The following is a 24,383-nucleotide window of genomic DNA, read 5'->3' on the forward strand; positions in this document are numbered from 1 at the left end:
GGGGAAGGGGTACCTGTAAATAAACACAAGCCCTGAAGAGTGGAGGTGAGCACTAGAGTGATGCATCCCAACCTTACTGTGCTCAGTTCAGTTCAGTTCAGTCGCTCAGTCGTGCGACCCCATGAATCGCAGCACGCCAGGCCTCCCTGTCCATCAACAACTCCCAGAGTTCACTCAAACTCACGTCCATGGAGTCAGTGATGCCATCCAGCCATCTCATCCTCTGTCGTCCCCTTCTCCTCCTGCCCCCAATCCCTCCCAGCTTTGGAGTCTTTTCCAATGAGTCAACTCTTCGCATGAGGTGGCCAAAGTACTGGAGTTTCAGCTTTCGCATCATTCCTTCCAAAGAACACCCAGGTCTGATCTCCTTTAGAATGGACTGGTTGGATCTCCTTGCAGTACAAGGGACTCTCAGGAGTCTTCTCCAACACCACAATTCAAAAGCATCAATTCTTCGGTGCTCAGCTTTCTTCACAGTCCAACTCTCACATCCATACATGACCACTGGAAAACCATAGCCTTGACTAGATGGACCTTTGTTGGCAAAGTAATGTCTCTGCTTTTCAATATGCTGTCTAGGTTGGTCATAACTTTTCTTCCAAGGAGTAAGCGTCTTTTAATGTGCACACACATCACTTAACATGAACTTAACAAGTGGAACTTGTTAAGATGCAGATTCTGGAGTGGGGCTGACAGTCTCCATCTTTAACAAGTCCCAGGTAATATTGATGTGACCGACCCAAGAAACAAATCTCAAATAGCAATGTTCTGAACACAGGTATTAGCCAGGGTAAACTGACACACAAACTTGCTGAGCATCAGTTAAGTACCACTGTGCACTGTGCTGGGGCTGGCAAGACAGAGATGCATAAGACGGAAAAGAGAAATCTCAGCAAGCATTCACATTTAAACATGCTTTAAATTCTAAATCTGAGGCGGAGCCAGGGTATCATGGGCATTCCAGCAAGAAGTCATTAATAACATCTGGGCAGCATGAAACAGAAAACCATAAGGAGAATGAGGAGGCACCTACCTTATGGAGGAGAACAATACAAAATATCAATAGGACATTCAGCATGGTGCCACCATGGAGGTTAGAACTGCAATGGTTCTAGCCAGTAACAGTTTTTATATTTTTTAGGGGGAAAAGGAGGAGTGGGAGGAGAAGGAGAAGATGTGATAGATCATATGAGGCTTGCAAAGCCTGAAATATTTACTATCCAGCTCTTTACCAAAAAATGCGTGCCAATACCTGGGCTAGAAAGAGAGATGCACAATACACAGATTTCACACTGGTTTTTGCAAGTGGCTGAAGGTAGTTTTTTTTGTTTTGTTTTTTCTTCTGTGCTTTTCCTTAGGTTCCTAACTTTCTTCAGTTACCATGAATTATTTTGAAATTAAGGGTGGAAGAAGTCCTTGCATTTTCCATGTGCAAGTAATATATCTTAGAAAGTAATCAGAGGTGCAGAAAAAAAATGTAGTAAAGAGGATGTTCATCACAGTGCTATTTACAATGATGAAAAATTGGACATTCAAATGTCAGCTACCCAAGAAAAGATTAAAAATGATGGTATATTCTTATGATGGAATAATATCCATCATAAGTCATCAAAAATTATGAAGAATTCCCAGTGCCATGAGAAGGTGCTCGTACTCCACTGTTTGGTGAAATGGTAATATACAAAACTGTACATACCATAACGTGTCAAGTCAGCAAAATGCAACAAAAAGTAATGAAAAGAACTACTCAAGAATATTAAAAACAAACAGCATTTGTATCTAAACTGTGGATTTATGAGTGAGTCTCATTTCCTCCTTTATATATATTGGTTCTATATATTTGAAATATATTATGAGCATGTGCTGCTCTTAGAGCAATGCTTAGAAAATCTGGTTTTGTTTTATTCTTTCACAATTCTTCATGAGAGATTGAGAATAGGTTTGAGAGATGGAGACATCTGTGCTTCCTTTTGAGTGATGAGCAGGTGTTCACCAAATAGAAACAAAGGGCCCAGGGCCAAGAAGAAGGGACATGAAAAGTCACAGGCGTGCAAGAGAGTGCTTACTAACACACTCGTGGTAGCTTCAGCTATAGAATGTGACTAACAGGGTTGGCCAGATACACTTTTAGAACTGAGGTAAGGTCAGATGGATGGCAGGGTGGAGGTGTGCCCATGAAAGGATTTTACCCACAGGCCAAGAGAGACAATAAGCAAGAAGGCAGAGGCCAGCTGGAAAACAGGAGGGGAGATGCCTGCTCTAAAACAGAGGGGACGATCACGAAGAACAGGCAGAGCAGGGAGAGAACTGCCAGGTGAGAGTCTTGCACTCAGTGCCACTCACGACATGATTCTCCTTCATTCCTAACACGGCTGTGCTGTGTGTGTGTTTGCACATAAAAATAAAATTAGTTGGGAAATCAAACCAACATATTCTTATTGTCACAAGGCATTGCCAGAGGCCATTCTGACTTCCTCCTAAAAGCAGACCCAATGAACACTCTGTGTGGCTTCACAAGTTACTTCTGAGTAAGGCATAGATGCCGGGCAAAGGAAAAGATGCCATTCTGTCCAGCGGACCCAAGGCAGGAGACTAAGTGGACAAGGATAAAAAGGAAGAAAGCCTCACGGGAGGGAACAAGGAAGATGAGGTAAGCAGGGCCAAGAAGAGCTGGTCCCCTCTTCAGCCAGAAGTCATGATCTTGGAGAAAGAGAAGAGGCTGCAGAGAAGCTGTGCTCAAGTCCTGCTCAAGGCTGGCTTCCCAGCAAGATGAGAAATGGGGTTCCAGGAAACGCGAAGGAACGGTGCTGGCAAGAGACACTCAGACCCGCTCACAAGGGCTTTAAATGGAAACATGAGAGCAAGGGAGGAATTTGGAAGTACAGAGCATGCACTGAGCAAACAAGTGTGTCCCAGCTATGGACACCACAGAAGGGCAGGGGCTCAGGAATCACAGGGGAAGCCAGGGGAGATAGACCAGTCTGGCCAGCCCTCTCAGCCTCCAGAGGCCCTGGGGCCCAGGCAGGAAGTGAGTTGCAAAGGTGGGATAGGAGCTTAGGAGGAGATCCACAGGGTTTCCTGGGGGCGCTGCCTGGAAGAGGTTCACAGACAAGCCAGACAGAGAGTCATGAAAGAGGAGGCCACTGTGGAAGAGTCTGCACAGCCTTCGAGGATGGCTAATTTAAAAGCCCTGGGGGTGAGCAAGCTGCTAAGATTAACAGAGAACGTGAAGGACTGTGGCTCTGTAGAGCCTAAATGCCCTCAATATCTCATTTTCCTTCTGGGAAGCCAAACATGTCTGCATGTCTGCAGGACCACTGATCTGCAGCCCTAATGAGCTCTCCATCACCCTGCTGCCAGGATACTTCCTTTATGTCTCATACACACACCCTCCAGCCCTGCTCCACCTGCAGCCCCAATCTGGTTTGCATGTCTGTTTCCTGTGTTGACCACAACCTTGCAGACGGCTGAAAGGGTACCTTATTCAACTTCTCTGCCCTGTCCTGGGAATGGCAGACAGTGGACACAGAGCTGACACATGTCCCTTGCTACACACACACACACACACACACACACACACTCACACACACACACAATGTAAACTAAGTCTGCATGTGGTGTGCTTAGTCACTCAGTCATGTCCAACTCTTTGCAACCCCATGGACTGTAGCCTGCCACACTCCTCTGTTCATGAGATTTTTCAGGCAAGAATACTGGAGTGGGCTGCCATTTCCTCCTCTGGGATTGATTCCTGACTCAGGGATTGAACCCGTGCCTCCTCTGTCTCCTGCATTGCAGGTGGATTCTTCACCCACTGAGCCATCAAGGAGCTGCTTCAAATTATAGCTCAGTCAAGTCAAGTGACTTGCACAAGATCACACAGCTAGTAAGTGGCTGGGACTAGAACTCAGCCCTCCTAATTCCAAGTCATGTGTCTGTTCCCCTAATTCCCACTGTCTCTCAGTTGTAGCACTCAGTAAGTCACCTATGCATGAGAGGGTGGGGACCACGTCCTACCCAGTTAACAATGATTGCATCAGGCCTATCGGTCAGGGAGTGAGGGCCAGGTACAATCTCGGCGCTCTACCTGCTGTCCTAGGAGGTATTACTATTCTCATTTTCAGATGAGAAAATGAAAAAGCCATTTACTCAAGGTCAAACTTCCTGAGACCCATGCCTTCAGACTACCATGCTATAATACCACCTTGGATTCAAGTGCAATTCCTAGTGCAGAGCTGTAGTCAAAAATGTGGATTAACTGAATAAGAAAATGTAGGATGGAGACAGCTAAATGAAAGGCCCTCAAAAATAAATTTGTGACCAAATCAGGCAAAGCTGGTGAAATCTGTCATCATCCTGTAGTAGAACTAAAAATAATAATGTTCCTTGACCTAAAAATAATATTGTTCTGGTGACGGTATGGAAATGACTTTGAGCCAGGATTCCTGGTTTTGACTCCAACTTCACTCCTGATATCTGTGTGACTCTAGACAAGTCCTTTCCACCTATCTCTGTGTGTCCTCTCCCCATCTATAAAATCTCAACAGACCAGCTGTGGGACTAGGTCAGGGGTTCTCATCAGCACTGGCACACCCATGAGCTTGTGGGAAGTACAAACTCATGATCAACTACATCAGATGCTCTGGGACGGGGTCCAGAAAACCCTAATGCCCCTTCAAGTCTGAGAACCACTAGATTAGATGACCTCTCTGATTCTTCCAGCCCTAACCACTCTGATAACCTTAAGCTTCCTCAGTTCAGCATCATCAAGGTCTCCCAATTTTGCCATTCTAATTTGGATCCGACATGAACTTCAGTCAGCTGGCTCTCTCATCTGGCCGCGTCTGACACCTCCTCCTGTGATTAATACAGAAGGCCCCAAGAAACAGACAGTTCACTGCACTTCTTCTTCCCATTTACCACCTCAGCAGCATGCATCCTGTCACTATATTAAGAAAATAAGAGTAGAGACATTACCAGGGAAGCCCAACCACGATCATCGAGGAATACTGGCACTACCTTTCAAAACACTGGGAAGAGGACTGGTCCCTGAGGAAAGCAGTAAGGGACTGCCATAGATCCTGGTGCCTGTCTCAGCCCAGCAGTATCTCTTTACTACCAAGCCAGCTGAAGGAATGAGAGAGCATTCACGTTGACACATGCAGATGAAACAAAACATTTCTTGCTTGGTTCTTCTGTGTCAAAAGAAAAAATCAATCCCAGATCAACCTTACAAGAATGAAAATATATTCCAAAGAATAGTCTATTTTCTGCATAGGCTATCAACAAATGGACTATTCATCACTTCATTCCTAAAGTAGTCCCTGAAAGTCTACTGTGGAATGAATGAATGAACAAATAGCAGGCACCTTCTCAGTGCTAATACTGAGGAGATATAGAGATTAGTAGGTTAAATCCCTACTCTAAAGGAATTAAGTTTGAGTAGTATGAATGATGTCAAACCTGTCCATCCATCCATCCATCCATTCAACAAGCATTTGCAATATGTCTGTCCGATTCTAGATAAGAATGAATGTCTAAAGAAGTTAAAAACTCCTAAATAAGATAGGTACACAGATAACTACAATAGAAGGTAAAAAGTGCTCAGTGCCCTGCACTCAGTCCAGACAGAGACCATAAGAGGAAGGGATTATTTCCTGCTTAGGACCAAGGCTGGAAATCAAGGCCTGCTTCATGGAGGAAGTGCTGGCCCTGAAGATACATTTGGATTCAAACAGGCAATGATGGTAGAGAACAGCAGCCCAGCCTGAGAAAATGCTGTGACAAAGGAAGAATGAGGGAAGGCAATGGAGGTCAGTTTCTAAAAGTCTGGTGGTTACCATTCAACACAACCAAAAATGGCAGGAGAAAAAGGATACATGTGCAGACAGTAAAGAGATCAGTGGCTGCCAGATTTGGGGGTGAGAGGTAGGTATGAACAGGCAGATGACAGGATTTGTAAGGCAGTGAAATAGTCTGTATGATATAATGATGGACACATGTCACTATACACGTGTCTAAACCCATAGAGTACAGCACACTGAGAGTAAACCCTAATGTGAACTCTGGACGTCGGGTGACACCAATATACCAACGTGGGTTCACCAACTGCAACAAACAAAGCACTCCGGGAGGAGATGCTGACAGCTGGGGAGGCTTTGCCTGTGCAGGAGACAGGGGACATGTGAGAAATCTCTGTACCTCCCTCTCAGTTTTGCTGTGAGTCTAAAACTACTCTTAACAAGCCTAAAATTTTAAAAATCTTTTAAGGCTATCAAAAGGTTGATTTCTCCAGGATTCTGCGACTGCCTTGACTACCCTCAGCTTTTCCACCGAGCCTCCCCGCTGGAGGCGGCCTCCCTCATCTCTCCTGACACTGAGTGCGATGCCGGCCACCTCCTCACCTCCTCCCGCCTCCTGCCTCCCGTGCGTCTCAGCCACCACACCCTTGTCTTCCTCCTGGGTGCCAATGCCCGCCACAGCCTTCACTGTGCTCACTATGCCATGCCGTTACACTACTGTTTTCTGTAATTTATAAAACACATACTGCCCACGAGTTTGTATTTTTAATTCCTGTAAGAGGTTTTGGGATCCAATTTGTGTGAAAGTCAGACTGCAACATAATGTAGTATTGTATGATAAAAGCCTCCAAGAATAAAAACAGACAGTATATCCCGCTTATCAGAAACGCAAACACTGGTTCCATTTCCAAGTATCGCAGATCTCCTTATGAAGGACTGGTTTTTGTTTCATATCAATTTGTCCCTGCCTTCTTGAAATTAGTTCTAAGGATAAAGTTTTCTAATTTTCAAGGCTTCTTTTTTTTTGAAATATATATTGAGAACCTACGATGTTTCAGGCTATGCTAAAAGTAAGCATCTTCGCTTACTTAACTTTCATAAGGTAAACGGTGGTACTTTGTGAGTATCAAGTACTGTTTGAGGTATCATTGACCACTGAACCCACTTTACAGATAAGAAAACTGAGACATATGGTGGAAGAGCCTGGATCCAAACCCAGATCTTCCAGAGTCCCTAACTGTTGTTCACTCATCCATTAAATAACAGGGACAAAATTGGGGTATTTCCACAATCCTTTTTTTGACCCTCACTGGGCTTCCAGCTTCAGCTAGGATCATCACTCCCCATTCTGGGGCCTCAGTCTCTTCCCTGGAAGCAAAGAGACTGTATTATGGTGATATTTAAGCCTTACTTTACCAGAGCATATTCAAATAGAAAAAGTAGGGAAGTGCAAGAAAGTCAGTCCCGTCCTGCACCATTTCAACCACAGCTGCTCCAGTTTATTGGTTCAGCGTTACATGTTGTAATAGGCTTTTGTGTAAAGAATTTCTTCTTAGCTATTAAAAAAACACTTGTAAAGCCACTCTAGGGTAGAGAAATATCAACTAAGTGTAATGTGGTACCCTGAGGTGTATCCTGCAAAAAAGAAAAAAGACATTAATGGAAAAACTGGTGAAATCTAAATAGAGTCCAGTTCCATTAATAGTCATGTACCAACATCCATTTCTTAGTTTTGACAAATGTACTATGCTAATGGGGTGGCACAGTGATAAGAATCTGCCTGCCAATGCAGGAGACATAGGAGACATGGGTTCGATCCCTGGGTGGGGGAAGATCCCCTGGAGGAGGGCATGGCAACCCGCTCCAGTATTCTTGCCTGGAGAATCCCCATGGACAGAGAGCCTGGCAGGGTGCAGTCCATGGGATCTCAAAGAGTTGGACACGACTGAGCACACACACAGTATGCTAATGTAAGAGGTCAAAAATGAGAGAAACTGAGTGAAGGATAGATGGAAATTCTCTGTACAATTTTTACAACTATTCTATAAAGCTAATACTATTCCAAAACAAAAAATCTAAAAAGACAAAAAAAATAAAAAACACAGAGAGAAAACACAAAACCTCATTCACCTGTAACATCTTATCCAAACCACAATTTTCTGACTTTATAACACATATAACAGCTGCTGCTGCTGCTGCTAAGTCGCTTCAGTCATGTCTGACTCTGTGTGACCCCATAGACGGCAGCCCACTAGGCTCCCCCGTCCCTGGGATTCTTCAGGCAAAAACACGGGAGTGGGTTGCCATTTCCTTCTCCAATGCATGAAAGTGAAAAGTGAAAGTGAAGTCACTCAGTCGTGTCCGACTCTTAGCAACCCCATGGACTGTAGCCCACCGGGCTCCTCCATCCCTGCAATTTTCCAGGCAAGAGGACTGGAGTGGGGTGCCATTGCTTTCACCAACATATAACAGCAGATAATATTTAATGGTTACTTGGCATGTGTCAGGCTCTGTTCTAAGCATTTCACATAGTTCATTTAATCCTCACAACTAGAAGACAGGTAATTTTCTTCTCCCCATTCTGAGGATGAGGTAACAAAAGTCTAAAGAGACTGGGTAATGGGTCAAGTTAATAATGGTGGAGCCAGGACGCAGCCTAGCTCCAAAACCCATGCTTTCAAACGTTATATAGATCAAAGCTTTCAAAATGCTTCTGTATTCTTCAGGTAGGCCTATATAACCAGGGAAATCCAAACAACTAATCACAAAGACCAAGAGATGAGAACTGTGTTTAATACAGAGACGAAGTCAAAGGAGTCACAAGGTAAATACCTAACTTTGGAAAAGTCTTTCCTGGAGCAGAACGAAACTTGACTGCCATTTCCAATGGCAGCTTCACATGTCAATGGCATTGCTGGGTCTATGCAGTGTCCTACGTGCGCTGACACGTCAACCTTGATAGTATGCACCACCAGCCAATGTTATGGCCTCTGGTGAGCCACTTGCCAAGCTGCCTGCTGACATTTGCATCCCTAAAGTGTCTGTCCAGGTAGGTGGTGAAATGAAACATGCAAGCTGCCTTTTCAAGGTCTGCAAAACAAGCTTCAGCTTTCCAAGTGATTAGTTTTCCTAGATGCTTAAGAATTCATGCTGAGACTCTAACAGCACACTGCCCAATTCTAGAAGGCCAAAGTCCTTCCTCTGCAATGAATAATGTTCCTCACTGGCTGTGGTTTCCCCCAGGCGTCAAGAACTCTAAAAGCTTCTCAGTTCCATTGTGGGCTCCCCCAGGGCAAGACTTGGTCTCATTCATTGAAGTATATTTATCCAATAAAGAAATGGTTCTGAAGAACAGTCTCCTGGAAGGATCTGCAGCTGGCCAGGACCGCCATTCCCCGATCTGACCCATCACAGTAGCCATCTGTCTTTAGAAAGTTCCAGAGCGGACATCCTTCATGGGCAGAGCCAAGAGGGAAAAAGGAGACAGGGAGCTATCTGGCTGGGCAATAGAAGAGGAGCATTTACAGCAAGAAGTGTGTTGCCAAAGAATAGATAAGCCTGAATGGCAGAGGAGGAGGAAATACGACTAAAAAGTAACAAGCAATATAAGGAAAATGACTCCAGAAGAAGGCTGCGGGTAGGAGAACCACACCTCCCATGTGTGGACAGGGAACTCTGCCCACTGCCCATATCCTCATATCGCCAGGCTTGAAGATAAATGTCTCATCAAATGGCCCAGACCGACTCCAGTGAATGTTGACTTCACTGGACCAAATGCTAACACTCAACATGTTTAGTTGAAACGACTGGAAAAAGAGACCTAGCCTACCTGAGCATTTCACAGATGGATAAACTGAGGCTTGGACTGAGGAAAACTCATGCCCAGAAACAGGACTTTGAGTTCCCATTCCTGTGCCTATGCTGCCTTCCATACACACATGGTTAACAAGGTAGGTACTGAAGGAACCCAGCCTGGGGGCAAATCTCCCCAGTGTGGAGGACCAGATCTGTAGATTATCCTCCATTCCATCCATCAGGTTCCATCTGCTGGTTGCTCCTGAAGAGGAGAAAATTGGTAGCACTATTTTCAGTGAAGTAAAGTACTTGTCAGGAAGAACATAAAGGGTACTTGCCTCAGAGGGAGAGGATGATACAGATGGATGAGAATGAGAAATGCAGACAAGGTGACTCATCAGAAGAAGGGATGCTAAGGAGAAAGGAAAGGTGGAGAAAGTGGGATACGATGAGGCAAACGGAAACTGGACCTGCCAGATGGAGGGGCCGAGACTCACTCTTCACAGGACAAAGATTCTGCCCCAGACACAGCATCAGGATGCCTCACAGAAGGGACCCCTTCTCCAGACGGGCAGTCGCTCAACTGAAACAAGGCCTAAAGCAGAGCATTCTGCACCACAAAGGCTGCCGCCTCTTACCTCTCCAGATTTAGGTTATTTAACAAAACTGGTCTAAGTTGGATCCATGTGCTGGGATGTCGTGATCAAATCAGCTGTGTCAGAATTTCATGGTTCTGTTCCTGAAGACTCTTTGGCAATCCTCCGGGCCTCTCCACTGATACAAACTGTGTCTCTCTCACAAGTCCAGCTCTCTACCAGGAAAGTCTGCTTTGAATTTCACACCTTCAACCCCACCAAAAGTCTAAAATCACCAACTTTTCCTGTACATCTTTCTTACAAATTAGAACTTCCAACCCTGTATGGGTTACCAGGGTGTCTGCCTGCTAGGCTGAGACGCCAAGAGACAGGATCCAGGGCTCACAGTGGTTTTTCCCAAAGCACACTGAAAGACTAAGACCAAGAAACATTCTGAGAGGGCAAAAAAGGTTGGTGACATAGAGAGTCTAGGATCTAAAACCTTGAGAACAAACCTCTTGGAAGGTTACAATGCACATTAGTTTCCTAAAGACTCAGAAAAGTCGCACAGTAAAGATATCCATTTAATTTTGCTTGTCTGGACTTTTCCAAACTTCCTTAGCTACAGGATCCTTCCTCACAGAACACTAAGGGACCTCAGTGCTCCTATAGCAGCATCTTATCCAATATTTCCACCACCGCTCCTCTCAAACTAGACTACGTGTCTTCCTCAACAGCAAGGACCTTGTCCAAACCATTATGGTATCTCTGACACCCTGCAGAGGGCCTTACAAGCCGTAGGCCAAAAAATACGTGCTAAATGAAGGTACTAAATCCCATCATCTCATTTCTAAGATGAGAACATAAAACCAAATATGTCAACATGACCTCCTCCACATCTTCTGAAATGTTCAAAAGAATGTCTTACACAGAGAATGTGCTCGACAATTCTTGAAGAATGGAACAGAACAGAAAAATTTCTCAGCTGTGCCCCCAAGCCAGAAATTCCCATAACACAATAGACTCCTACCTCTTTTCCTCATCCTTCACCCAAGTTGGGTGTCAAGCAGATGAAAATGAAGATGACAAGTCAGAAGGAGAAAGCCATGGGAAAACCAAAGGCCCTTTGGGGTGAGAGCTAGGGAAATGGTGTTTGCAAACTAATGGGGATAAACAAGACCTGTCTGTATCTAATTTAGACTTAATAAGATAGTTTGCTGAATGTTAATTAAATACTCAGTGGTTGTTACCAACTGTGGTGATTAACTTAATTTTGAATTAAATAAGCAATAAATGCTTAACTGAAGTTCTATTAAATTTTACCCAGTAAGTGAGGAATATGAGGCTCTTAATTGACTTTAAACAAGATAGTTATGGCAAGTTAGTTGAATTTTTATTACCTGATGATAACTGCCTTATTAAAACTAAATTGACTATTTTATTCAATAGAGAAATATGTCACCTCTTCTCATTTACCACAAACATGTCCAGAAAGGTTCAGAGTTGGCCTAAACAGCTTAGAGGGGGTAAGTTTATCTTCTAGCCCTATTTTAAAAACAAGTTTATTCATTTAAGAATGCATGTAAATATAAGGGGTAAAGGGCTGTAGGAAGAAATTACATATGAGACTGAAGAACTGCTGCTGCTGCTGCTGCTGCTGCTAAGTCACATCAGTCATGTCCGACTCTGTGTGACCCCATAGATGGCAGCCCACTAGCTCCTCTGTCCCTGGGATTCTCCAGGCAAGAACACTGGAGTGGGTTGCCATTTCCTTCTCCAATGCATGAAAGTGAAAAGTGAAAGTGAATTGCTCAGTCGTGTCCAACTCTTAGCGACCCCATGGACTATAGCCTACCAGGATCCTCCATCCATGGGATTCTCCAGGCAAAAGTACTGGAGTGGGTTGCCATTGTCTTCTCAGGACTGAAGAACTGGGTGATCATATTGTCTCAACCAAAAACCAGGACTCTGCTTTCTCAGTGTAGATAACAGTTTGCAGGTGTTGTCTGAATATCACAATTCTGCAATTTCCAGGATGTTTCCATAGCTTAAAAGGCTACCAATACAAAACATATGAAATTACAATTATTGTTCAAATAAACGGTTGGTTCTGCTACTAAACAAGCTGAATGATTTCAGTAATTTTTTTTCTAGATCTCAGCCACCACCTACATTACCTGAGGAGGTTGGAGTGGAGGCTACTAATTTTATTCACTTTTTTTTTTTTTCCTCTGTGGTAGCCATAGCCCCTGGAAGAGTGCCTGCCACATAGTAGGTGCTCAAGTTTAGGTAACTCAAGACACTAAACATTTTTAGCCCTTTCATATGGAGCTTCTCAAGCCCAGACTATTTTTAAGTATTGCTATTTGACAATTCACACAAGAGGACATATAAACTCTAAGCCACTTCTTAGGAATTATTCTCAGTAATTAAAGGAAGACAAATTGCAACAATAACAAAATATGATTTCTTATTAATTTAGCAGACAAATGCAAGTTATAAAATTAAATTCTAGGGAAGACACTAAGAAACCAGTACATTCATCCACTGCTAATGACTCTTTAAATTAGTTCAACCTTTCTAGAAGTTGAATGGCAAATTGTATGAAAAGTAATAGAACAACTATTCAGTAGTTGTGCCTATAATTGTTTTTTGAAAAAACTTAAAAGTTCTTTAGCCAGCTGATAAACATGTATTTAAGGTCTACTTGCATGGGTCATACTCTATGGGGAAATATAAGAGAAAGATCTTGGCTGTCTTATCATCTGGTGGGGAACAGAGAGCAGAGGACAGGGTGTTTTTCAGCAGACCACATGGCAGGCTTTGGTGCCTTCCAACACTGACCACAGAATCCCTCCCACAGTCACATTACATGGAAGGAACTACTATTCCCTGTCACAGATAAGCACTTGGAGGTTCAGAAAGGCTAAGTAACCAGTATAAGATTATATGACAAGAGGCAGTGCCATAATTTGAATCCAAACCTGTCTGACTCCCCAGCCACACTTGCATTTTCTCCTACATCCCTGAGGAGATAAGACATATAGTCACATAACCACATAATACAGGAGACAAGATAGTAACCGGTTTAAGGGGAAGTGGAAGTGCCAAAGAAATCATTGTCTTCAAGAAATAATTTAGAAGTAAAAGTTATCCACTGATGTTTACACTGCATGTTTTAACTCACTGAATTGTATTATTTTAAAATTTGAAAACTATCCTGATGCCCACATATCATTTATATATCACTTACATACTGCTGTTTAGCTCCTAAGTCGTGTCCAATTCTTCTGCATCCCCACAGACTATAGCCCACCAGGCTCCTCTGTCCATGGAATTCTCCAGGAAAAAATAATGGAGTAGCTTTTCATTTCCTTCCCCAGTGGATCTTCCCTACCCAGGGATCAAACCCACAGCTCCTGCACTGTAGGTGGGTTTTTTACTGCTGAGCCACCATAGTAGCCCAGTGCCCACAGGTAATGTCAATTCGACAAATCTTGAGTTATATAAGAGATAAATATAAAGACCAGGCCAAAGGAAGGAAGCGCATTTCTTAGAATATTATTAAGTGGAAGGAAACACTGTACACAAACAGAAGTAGACAGGCCCTTTCAGGGGGTCAAGATCAGAGTTATAGGTCCCTAAGAGATCTGACAGAGGTATTCAGGCAAGAATTTGGTGAGGGGTTTTTTTAGCGCTTTTTTTTCCTTAATGAATTTGAGTAAATGTATTCTAAATGAGTTCTTTCTCATTGTCTTTTGATAACAAATTAATGTTTAAGGGAGCTCAATTAGATTTTTATTGCTACTAAAGATATTCTTAGAATTCAAGTTGTCATTATTACTTCATTTATATTATTTATTCACATGTTCATTCAACAAACATTTATTAAATCCTTACCGCATATCAGGATCCACAACAGATTTAAGGATATCAATAAGAATAAAAGCTAGAGTCTGTCCTAGGGATCTGCACAGGCCGGGGACAGGAAGAATCTGAAATTGTGCAAACAGAAAACTAAAGCTGAAGTCAAGATTCAATATCCAGCTAGTTTTGGTCATAAGTCATTTAATTAAGAAGCCTCACATTCTTGATCAGTAAAACTTGAACAATAATAGTAACTACTTAGAGGACTATGGTAAGGATTTACCTGTAATTTGTAGGAAAACACATCATAAACTGTAAAGCACTCAGGTGGTTCAGTGGTAAAGAATTCGCCTGCCAATGCAAAACACTCGAGTTTGATCCCTGCGTCAGGAAGATCCCTGGAGAAGGAAATGGCAACCCACTCCAGTGTTCTTGCCTGAGAAATTTCATGGACAGAGGAGCCTGGTGGGCTACAGTCCATCGGGTCACAAACAAGTTGGACACAACTTTCTGACTCAACAACAGCAACTATAAAAATGACAACTGGCATCATTAACTGTATGGTGGATTTCATTTTGATCAGGATCATGCAGGCTGGCTTAGGCCACTTCCCCAGGCCTGGCGAGTATTAACTTACTGGCACCCAAATGGTTATTCCCCTTGCTACTCTGCCCACCATTCTTAGTGCCTAATCACCTATTTTTTTTTTAATGCTATGTTGTTGTTTTTTTAAATAATATGTCTAGTTAATATACAGTCTTACAATTTTTTTCTTGTGGTAAGAATGTTTAAGATTTACTACCTTGGCAATTTTTATTAAATTAATTTATTTATTTTATTTGTGGTGGCACTGAGTCTTCGTTGTTGCTCAAGACTTTCTCTAGTTGTCGCAAGCGGAGGTTACTGCTTCTGACTGCGGTGTCTTCTCTTGCTAAGAGCACAGACTTCAGGCACACAGGCTTCTATAGTTGTGGCTCACAGCCTTTATAGCTCGGGCTCGGTAGTTGTAGCACACGGGCTTAGTTGCTCCGTGGCTTATGAATGCTTCCACGACCGAGAATTGAATCTGTGTCCTCTGCATTTAGCAGGTGAATTCTTATCCCTTGTACCACCAGTGAAATCCCTAATCATCCATTTTTAACTGTCTCTGCCTTTTGTCCAATTTGGCTAAAATGATCCTGAGGAGCCAAATGGACAGAGGTAAGTCAGGTAAGACTGTTAAGTATCTTTTACAAGAAGGGAAGAAAGGAAAGGAGGGAAGCTGGGAAAAAGGAAGGGCTTCAAAAAAAAGTCAGATCTAACAGACCTCAAAGGGACTTCCCTGGTGGCTCAGACAGTAAAGAATCTGTCTGCAATGCGGGAGACCCATGTTGGAACCCTGGCAACCCACTCCAGTATTCTTACCTGGAAAATCCCATGGAAGACGAGCCTAGAAGGCTACAGTCCATGGGGTCACAAAGAGTCGGACACAACTGAGTGACTACCACTAACTAACTTAAGATATTCTGCACCAAGTCTTCAACCAGTGCCTGATTTCCACTGTAATATCCCAATCAGTCACTGCTTGAGTATCTCCAGTGATCAAAGAGTCACTAAGTCTAGAAGGAGCCGATTTCTTTCAAAATTAAGAGGTTCCAGGACTTCCCTGGTGGTCCAGTGGCAAAGACTCCAAGCTCCCCAGTGCAGGGGGCCCAGATTCGATCCCTGGTCAGGAAATTAGATCCCACATGCCACAACTAGGAGTTCACATACCGCAACTAAGACCGGTGCAACCAAATAAACAAACGTTAAAAAAAAGATTTCATAGAATTAAAAAGTGACAGAGATTCTCCTCTTGACAGATGGTGATCTCAGCCACTAAGCATCTGTCACCCTTCTAAAGACACTGGGCAGAGGATGGATTACTTAGGGGGTTATCATGGAACCAAGGCTTTGGACTCTTTATGTGTTACCTGCTCAGGACCTGGGGTTCCTCTTGTTTAAGTGAAGAGATTGGGTGACCTCTATTTCCACCAGTGAACTGTCCCTCATATCCACTGTCTCAACTCCTTTTCAACTTGTATCTTGGGACTAGACCATGACCACACATCTCACCATCTCCACTACCACCACTTTTGAAAGTGAAAGTGTTAGTCACTCAGTCAAGTCTGACTCTGTTACCCGCTGGACTGTAGCCCACCAGGCTCCTCTTTCCATGGGATTCTCCCAGCAAGAATAATGGAGTAGGTTGCCATTTCCTCCTCTGGGGGTTCTTCCTGACCAAGGGATCGAACCTGGGTCTTCTCCACTGCAGGCAGATTCTTTACCGTCTGAGCTACCAAGGAAGTCCCCTTTAACCACCCCCTTTAACCATCCATAACCCATCACTTTCCTAAAACACAGACCTAATCACCTCCTTTCCCTAGGTGATTCTCCTTTCATAGCACAGTCTTAAGTCCTCAGTCAGCAATCAAGACCTTTCTCAACCTAAGCCCATCCCTGCACCCTCATCTCCATGGCCTTTCTACTCTGCAGTCCATCCCCAATGAATCCAATTTACAAGGATTTGGAATCTCCAATTTCCAAGTGCATACACTTTGGCCTCCCAGGTGGCACTAGTGGTAAAGAATCAGCCTGCCAATGCAGGAGACATAAGAGACGTGAGCTCAATCCTTGGGTCAGGAAGATCCCCAGGAGGAGGGCATGACAACCCACTTCAGTATTCTTGCCCGGAGAATCTCATGAACAGAGGAACCTGGCGGGCTATACAGTCCAGGGGGTCGCAAAGAGTCAGACACCACTGAAGCAACTTAGCACACAGTGCAGCACATGCACTTTCTCACCTACTCATGTTATTTCTCTTGCTCAGTGATCCTCTCCTTCTCTATCTCACTAGACAAATCCCCATTCATCCTTGAAGGCTCCATCAAATAACACTTTTTATCTGTGAAGTTTCCCCGGAGTCCCTAGAGTTAGTCACTGCTCAGTTAGAGCCACCAGATATTTTCTGCAGATACTTTTACGTCCTCTCTTGACTTCTGGAGACAGGGATGGCACAGCATTCATGTTTCCATCCCCTAAACCCAGACTACAGTTTCACTCATTCATTCACAGGTACACCTGGCATCTCGTGTGGAATGAATGAACACACAGATGCATCAAACCAATAGACAGAGGGGTCTTGAGGGTCCCATCCCGCTGTCATTACTGGCACCCTCCTAGTCTCCAAGGGAAATTACTGCAGCCGAGAAGAGAAATCCAGTTTGGAAACAACCAGAATACAGGAAAACTGACCTGAGTTTCACCTCGTTCTAAGAAAAGGTCTCCTTACCCTCCAGGTCACTGCAGTTTGCCTTTCTCACGAGTCAGGGCACACCCTGCCCTTGGGGTAGCAACTCCCTTCTCCAGTTCCTGAAAAGGACTGGTTTTCATACCAAACAAGACAGAAGTGCTAGGTGCCAACTGTTTTTCATGTTTTTGTTTTCTTCCTGGGAATTAAACAAGAAGCATTTTCTCTGGAAATTCATTAGAAGAATAAGTACAGTTTCCTCTGGTGACCTCTTGGCACAGGACTTGGTACCGCACTAGGCTTTCACACTTAAAGCTACAGATCTTCATGAAGGTGGGCTACTGGATGGAAAATAACAGATTAAAAAACCCAGCTAAAATACATATATGGGGAATTCTCTGGAGATCCCATGGTTAGGACTTCAAGCTTCCACTGCAGGGGCTCTGGGTTCAATTCATGATCAGGGAACTAAAATCCCTGGAGTGGCATGGCCAAAAATAAAAAATAAATAAAATACACACATGGACAGAGATTCGATCTTATTTAACTATAAGTAGCCAGAGCAATTTTAGCTGCCCCATAGAATCTTCGACTAAGCCTTTCTGTCCCTCAGTGTTTAATTCAAGGCCCAGCCCCTCCAACAAGCTGCTATACACCTTCCAGAGACCTGCAGTAGTCCATCCATACCACTCTCCTGGCACTTCCTTATATTCTAAACAGGTATTAACACATTTTTATCATCCTGAATAAACTCTAACTGCCTACAAGCTAGACTTTCCCTTCAAATATCCTCAAACTTAACCTTTATAAAACTAGTTCACTGAACAAACATTACTTGAGCACATAGCATCTCTTCTGACAAACATTTCTTGGCTTTTACTTTAGGCCTACCCTTATACATACTACTTATACAACCCTACTCAGTACTAACAAGTAGGGTAACCTTCAATCAGAACACCTCTGAGAGTGAAATACTCTACTACTACACCAGGATACAGGCATACAGGGATGTCCTGGGAAAACCAGAACCTCTGAAGCAAGCACTGTTGCTATAGTCCTTTTTACAGACAGGAAACTGAGACTAACATTAAGGGCAGGAGTCCCCTCGAGTTCAAAAAGTGGTCTCCTAGGAACTTCCTTGGTGGTCCAGTGGCTAAGAGTCAGCATTCCCAATGCAGGGTACCCGGGTTAGATCCCTGGTCAGGGAACTAGATCCCACATGCTGCGATTAAGAGTTTGCATGTCAAAACTAAAGATTCCACATGCTGTGATGAAGATCAAAGATCCTGCCTGCCAAAACTAAGAACCAGTGCAGCCAAATAAATATGTTAAACAAACAATAAAACAGGCTCCCAAAAATGCCAAGGAACTGGCAATACACATGCCCACAACCATCTCTGAATGGGGTAGGTACCTCTCCCTCCTGGAGCTCCCTGCACCATGGCAACAGAGCTGCTGGTTGATGGCCTGAGTGACTAAGGAATGCTGACCATGGCTATGTCGGGAAAACTGCCCACAGTGGGGATGGAAGGAGGCCAAAGCAAACTTCTGGATTCAGGTGAACCTGAGTGAAACAACCCTGCCCTGTCGTGCCCCTCATGCTTACCTGCCCCATGAAAGGTTCCCACACAAGTTTCTGAGGAGGGCCTGAAACAGCCCCTGAGTACCAGCCTTCCCTGTGAACTACAGGGGGCTTTGATGAGAAGACGGACAAGAGCAATGACTGCAGGAGGAACAGAGCACAAACACTGCACAAACCAAACCCAACAGAGGTCCAGACCCCGGCAGGGCCTTGGTCTCCGTCTCCACAACAAAAGGAGCTGCCGCACATATGCAATGGTTGATCAGGAGCTGGTCATGTTCCAGCTTCGCCCTGGAGAGGAACAAATAGACACACAGCGCCAAACCCAGGAACCTACAGGCCCGCAACTGCTTCCACAGTAACAGACTCTTTCACCAAGACTGTGGATGTGAAGCCGGCAGCAGACGGCCAAGGGGTCGCGGCGGCGATGAAGCAAGATACGGCCCGGGAAAGCAGGCCACCTATGCGTGGACCACCATCAAGGAGAACGCCTGGGTCATCCTCAGCAGCATCTGGGACGGGATCCGAAAGAACAAGTACCGCCCAGATTTGCAAAGAGACCGCCATACCATGCTGCCAGAAGTCTGTGATGGGGAAGACAAAGTGGACCTGCCCCACTAAGAGCTCCTAAGTGATCCCCTTCCACCAACCAATAGATATCACCTTATGATACTCGTGCATGCTCAGTTGTGTCTTTGTGATCCTCTGGACTGTAGCCCACCAGGCTCCTCTGTCCACAGGATTTCCCAGGCAAGGAAATGGCACCCAGTTGCCATTTCCTTCTCCAGGGGATCTTCCCAAACCAGGAATCCAACTGGAGTCTCCTGAGTCTCCTGCATTGCAGGAGGGTTCTTTACCTGATGAGCCATCAGGAAAGCCCCTGATTTTTCTCAAATTAAAAATATTAAATAAAAATAGTTTTAAAAACCAAGAGAGACTGGGATGGTCACAGTGGAGAAGAAGAAACACTGGACAACCATTCACTGGTGACAAACCATCTCTCTGTGCAGCCTGGAAGTGCCTGTGAATGTCTGCGGCACTCACCCCACTTTGCAACCTGACATTTGTCAACAGTGGTACCCTCTTGAACAAGATGTCTAAAACTGAGTAAGTCAGTACACCAAATCTCCTGTCACTTCCCCAGGGAGCACCCTCCATTAAGTAACACAGCTAAGACTTGAACTTGCAGCCTCCCAAGTCTAAATCCCATAGTCTGCTCTAGGAGGACAAGGTGCCATTCCTGTGGGCTAGACACTTCACTGGGCACCAAAAATTAGCCACATGTATCAAGAATCCACCTACCAATGCAGGAGACAGAAGAGACTTGGGCTCGATCCCTGGGTTGGGAAGATCCCCTGGAGTATAAAATGGCAACCCGCTCCAGAATTCTTGCCTGAAAAGTTCCATGGACAGAGGAGACTGGTACAGTCAAGGGGATCACAAAGAGTTGTACACGACTGAGTGACTGACCATGCAACCACTTCACAGTCACATTACACACTACACAACCATTTCGCATTGGGGTAGATCATACGATCTATAATCAAAGGTAACTGAGGCTCAGGGATGTTCTGGAACTTCCTTAAGATCACAGGGCTAATGGGTGGCTCAAACACAGGTCTTGGTTTTCTTACCCCCAAAACCAAGTTGGTGATGGTACTCCTGAAATGATAGCATCTGAAGCCCAACCCTCAGACCCCTCTAGGGCCTCCAACCAGATTCTCAGTTGCAGCTACTGTTACTAATTAGCGCATTATGAAATAACAACAGTTTCTCACCTGAGCATAGGGCTTACTCAGGACTTTCACATCAATTATCTCCTGCTCACCAGCAAAAGTGAAGTAAAGAGCAGGACAGGAGCTTTAGCTGGGGATCTGATTCTCACACTACCACTTAAGCATCCCAGCGGAGGTTCTTCACCACTGAACTTTTGCTCACGCTCTGGGAGACAAGATTGATCCTGCCGACCCATCTCTTGGATGGCAATTGGGAGCTAAGTAATAAAAACAACCATAAAACACATTCACCACATAAAAAGTGCTCCGAAGGCTGTGAAATGCTAATGGGTTCTATGAGATGGGTTGTGACGGACAGATTTAAGACAGAAAGAAAAAAGAGCAGGATCTACCCTGTAAGGGATCTAATACTGGCAGCCTGAAAACCTTTAGGCAAGCAAAAATAAGTAGAACTAGAAAAGAAATGAGAGTGCGGACAGTCACAGACAAGGAACCTTGAAGTTATCATGGAGTCAGAAGCTCAGTTCTTGCAAACAAGTGACGGGCCTAAGTGGCAGAAAAAGAAATAAATCCCCAAACCACAAGGACACTGAAACTGAACTCTCTGAATCACTTTGTTTTCTAAGGGCAAAGAACAAAGTTCAAGCCCAGTAACAAGGATCTCCAAGTTATAGTCCCTCCCAAATTCTCCCAAGCAAAGCCCCTGGGGCTGGGAGTGGGGTGGGGGTGGAATGAAGAAGGAATGTGTCCAGCCAGGCTCAGCAAAAAGAGAATCAAAAACACCCTTGAAAGAAAGAACACAGGAAAGACAGTAAGGGCCACGCCCAGCTCCAGCTCAGCTGACAAGGGTGTGACTGAGCACTTCCGTCCTTTCCCTGGGGCCTCAGTTTCCTCACTCACAAAAGGAGGAATAGTGTCCCTCTGGCCATCAAGACCCCAGTCCTCAACTTCTAAGGCATAAGCTGCGTGCCGGCCTGCCACTTCTGCTGCCTACAAGCTTTGGTGTCCATAACACAGTTGTTTCAGTCAAGGCTGATAAGCTGGCAAATAATTAGAAGAACAAGAATAGGAACTAAGCTCCCTGATAAGATTCTAACAGCAAACAACTTTTTCCCTCTCTGCTGACCTGATGCAGGCTCGGCATTTACCGACCAGGAACATTTCAGCAGCCTCCTAAGTGGTGTCCCCATCTCTGGCCCTGACCTGCTGTGACTCTGCAACCAGGGTTCTCTGAAACACAGATCTGACAACACCCTCCTTTGCTCAAAGAGTAACAAAAGCCCTCCTGATGCCCACCCACCACCACCACCACTGCCATCATCTTTAGCCCATCATCCCAGCCCCTTACCCTCTACTCCTCCCTGGCTGGGGCAGCATCAGCACAGAAGTGAAAAGTCTGCTGGCCCTGGGAAACCCTCGATTATGAACCCACTGAGGCCCCATGAAAGTGAGTACTGAGAGAAAATCTGACAAAGAACCCTGACGGTGGTGATTCTGTGAAACAATTCATATTTTATACAAGAGAAATGTAAACATAGAAATTCTTCTCTGCCCTTTGGCCTTCTCTCTCCCCTCCACGTGCACCATGCTTCTGCACTGTGGCTCAACCAGACCTCCCCCACTGGCAGGAATACCTGCTCAACCATAAAGAGCAACATTCTCCTAGCACCAAGGAGACAACTCCTTACAAGATAACATTCCTTCTTGATCTGGTAAGGTTTCACATGACCCACCAGGATGATGCTTAGATCTGGATTAGCTGTCCATAATACATCATGTGACGTACAGCCCTCTGTCTCAAAAAACTTAGAAAACTGAGCCTTGATTTCTAATTGGAGAAGGAAATGGAAACCCACTCCAGTATTGTTGCCTGGAGAATTCCGTGGACAGAGGATTTCTAACAGGCGAAACAGTTCTCAGAACTTTCTGAGATGCTCTTTCAAGTTATAATCATCAAATTTGGCTCAAATAAAATTTTCCAATCCTTTCTTAGATCGACTGATTAATTTTTCATCCACAATTTGCACTTTTCCTTCTGTGGAAAAAGAAGAAAGTGGTGAAGAGGCTGTAGATCAGGCAAAGGTTCAAAACTTGGCCATTTCACTTAGTGGTTATGTAACCTTACTTACATAAGCCATCAGGGCTTCCCCGGTGGCTCAGAGGTTAAAGCGTCTGCCCGCAATGCGGGGGACCTGGGTTCGATCCCTGGGTCAGGAAGATCCCCTGGAGAAGGAAATGGCAACCCACTCCAGTATTCTTGCCTGGAGAATCCCATGGACGGAGGAGCCTGGTGGGCTACAGTCCACGGAGTCGCAAAGAGTCGGACATGACTGAGCGACTTCACTTTCACTTTCACTTCAACCTTACTCATGGCTTCCCTGGTGGCTCACTGGTAAAGAATCAGCCTGCTAATGCAAGAGATGCAGAAAAAGCGACTTCAATCCAGGGTGGAACTCTCCAGGTTGAACTTCTCCAGGGTTTGGAAGATCCCCTGGAGAAGGAAATGGCAACCCCCTCCAATATTCTTGCCTGGGAAACCCCATGGACAGAGGAGCCTGGTGGTCTACAGTCCATGGGGTCGCAAGAGTCAGACATGACTTAGCAACTAAACAATAACAAATCTTATTTGACCACACTCATTTACTCATCTGCAAAATGAGACTGATAATCATAAAACCTACTTTGATGAATCGATATGAGAATTATGTCAGTACACAGTAAATAGGCAAAAATTTTATATATTATTAAGAAAGAAAGATAAAAAAAACACGTGTTTTCTAGCCTCAGTTCTGTGGTTTACCAGTTTCCAAGCATGAATCCCATTAACCCATGGCCAGCCACCCACCCTATTTGTAGAAAGTCAGGAGAGGTGAAGTCCTCATCAATTTATCAGTGTCCTTTCCCATTTGTGTGACTTGTCTTAAGAAGCCACTACCATTTTCCTCCATGCATCTAAGCCATCTACAACAGACTCCCACACCACACTTCTGTTTCTTCTTCCCTTCTCCACCTCTGCTTCACACACACCTTTAAGACCGTGAATCTCCACCCAGATCGGACCAACTCACTTCTTGCAGCCTGGGTGCAGCCTTCCAATGCGGAATTCCAAGAAAAGTCCCCACCCACCGATGCACAAGCTGAGCTAGGACTCCTAAATACTGCCCCGGGTCAAAGTCTCAGCTCCACTCAGTGGTAGCAGTAAAAGTCGCTCATGGACTGTAGCCTGCCAGGCTTCTCTGTCCACGGAATTCTCCAAGCAAGAATGCTGGAATGGTGTGCCATTCCCTTCTCCAGGGGATCTTCCTGACCCAAGAATCGAACCTGGGTCTCCTGCATTACAGGCAAATTCTTTACCATCTGAGCCACCAGGAAGCGCACCAGCTCCACTCAACCAGTTACTAAATGTGTTACTACTCTTCTTCCTGTGGTTACCATGCCAATACCTAATCCCACAGATACTTCCAGAGCCCTTACTGGGCCTTGTTTTCATGCGAATCTCTCAAGACCCCTTAATGGCCCCTACAACCCACAAGATAAATTTATATCTGCTTACCAGAAAATGAAAGTCCTCCCATTTCTCCATTTCCCACCACTCCATTCCTGCTGGCCTTTCAAACTTAGGCCTTCTTCCCTACATCTGTTGGCATACGCCTAACAGGTTCATCTCTATCTGTCTTTTTTCCACTTAGGCAACTCATATTTGGCCCTAAAGGCTCTCTTTAGGCACCACTCCTTCTGGTAGCTTCCCTGAGGTTGAAC

General features: G+C 44.7%; 1 protein-coding gene across 9 annotated transcripts in view; it reads right to left on the reverse strand.

Annotated features, from left to right (window-relative positions):
• LOC102391153 (LIM domain containing preferred translocation partner in lipoma) overlaps positions 1–24,383 on the reverse strand; it is a 756,640-nt gene that overhangs the window by 728,315 nt on the left and 3,942 nt on the right. The window contains exon 2 of one of the 9 annotated variants that reach the window (XM_044937772.2): positions 14,072–14,166. The exons of the other annotated variants lie outside the window; for them this stretch is intronic. The gene's annotated coding sequence lies outside the window, so the exon portion shown is untranslated. The remainder of the gene's footprint in view (positions 1–14,071; positions 14,167–24,383) is intronic. 9 annotated transcript variants of the gene reach the window in all.

Source organism: Bubalus bubalis, chromosome 1, assembly GCF_019923935.1.
Source record: "Bubalus bubalis isolate 160015118507 breed Murrah chromosome 1, NDDB_SH_1, whole genome shotgun sequence".
NCBI lineage: Eukaryota > Metazoa > Chordata > Mammalia > Artiodactyla > Bovidae > Bubalus > Bubalus bubalis.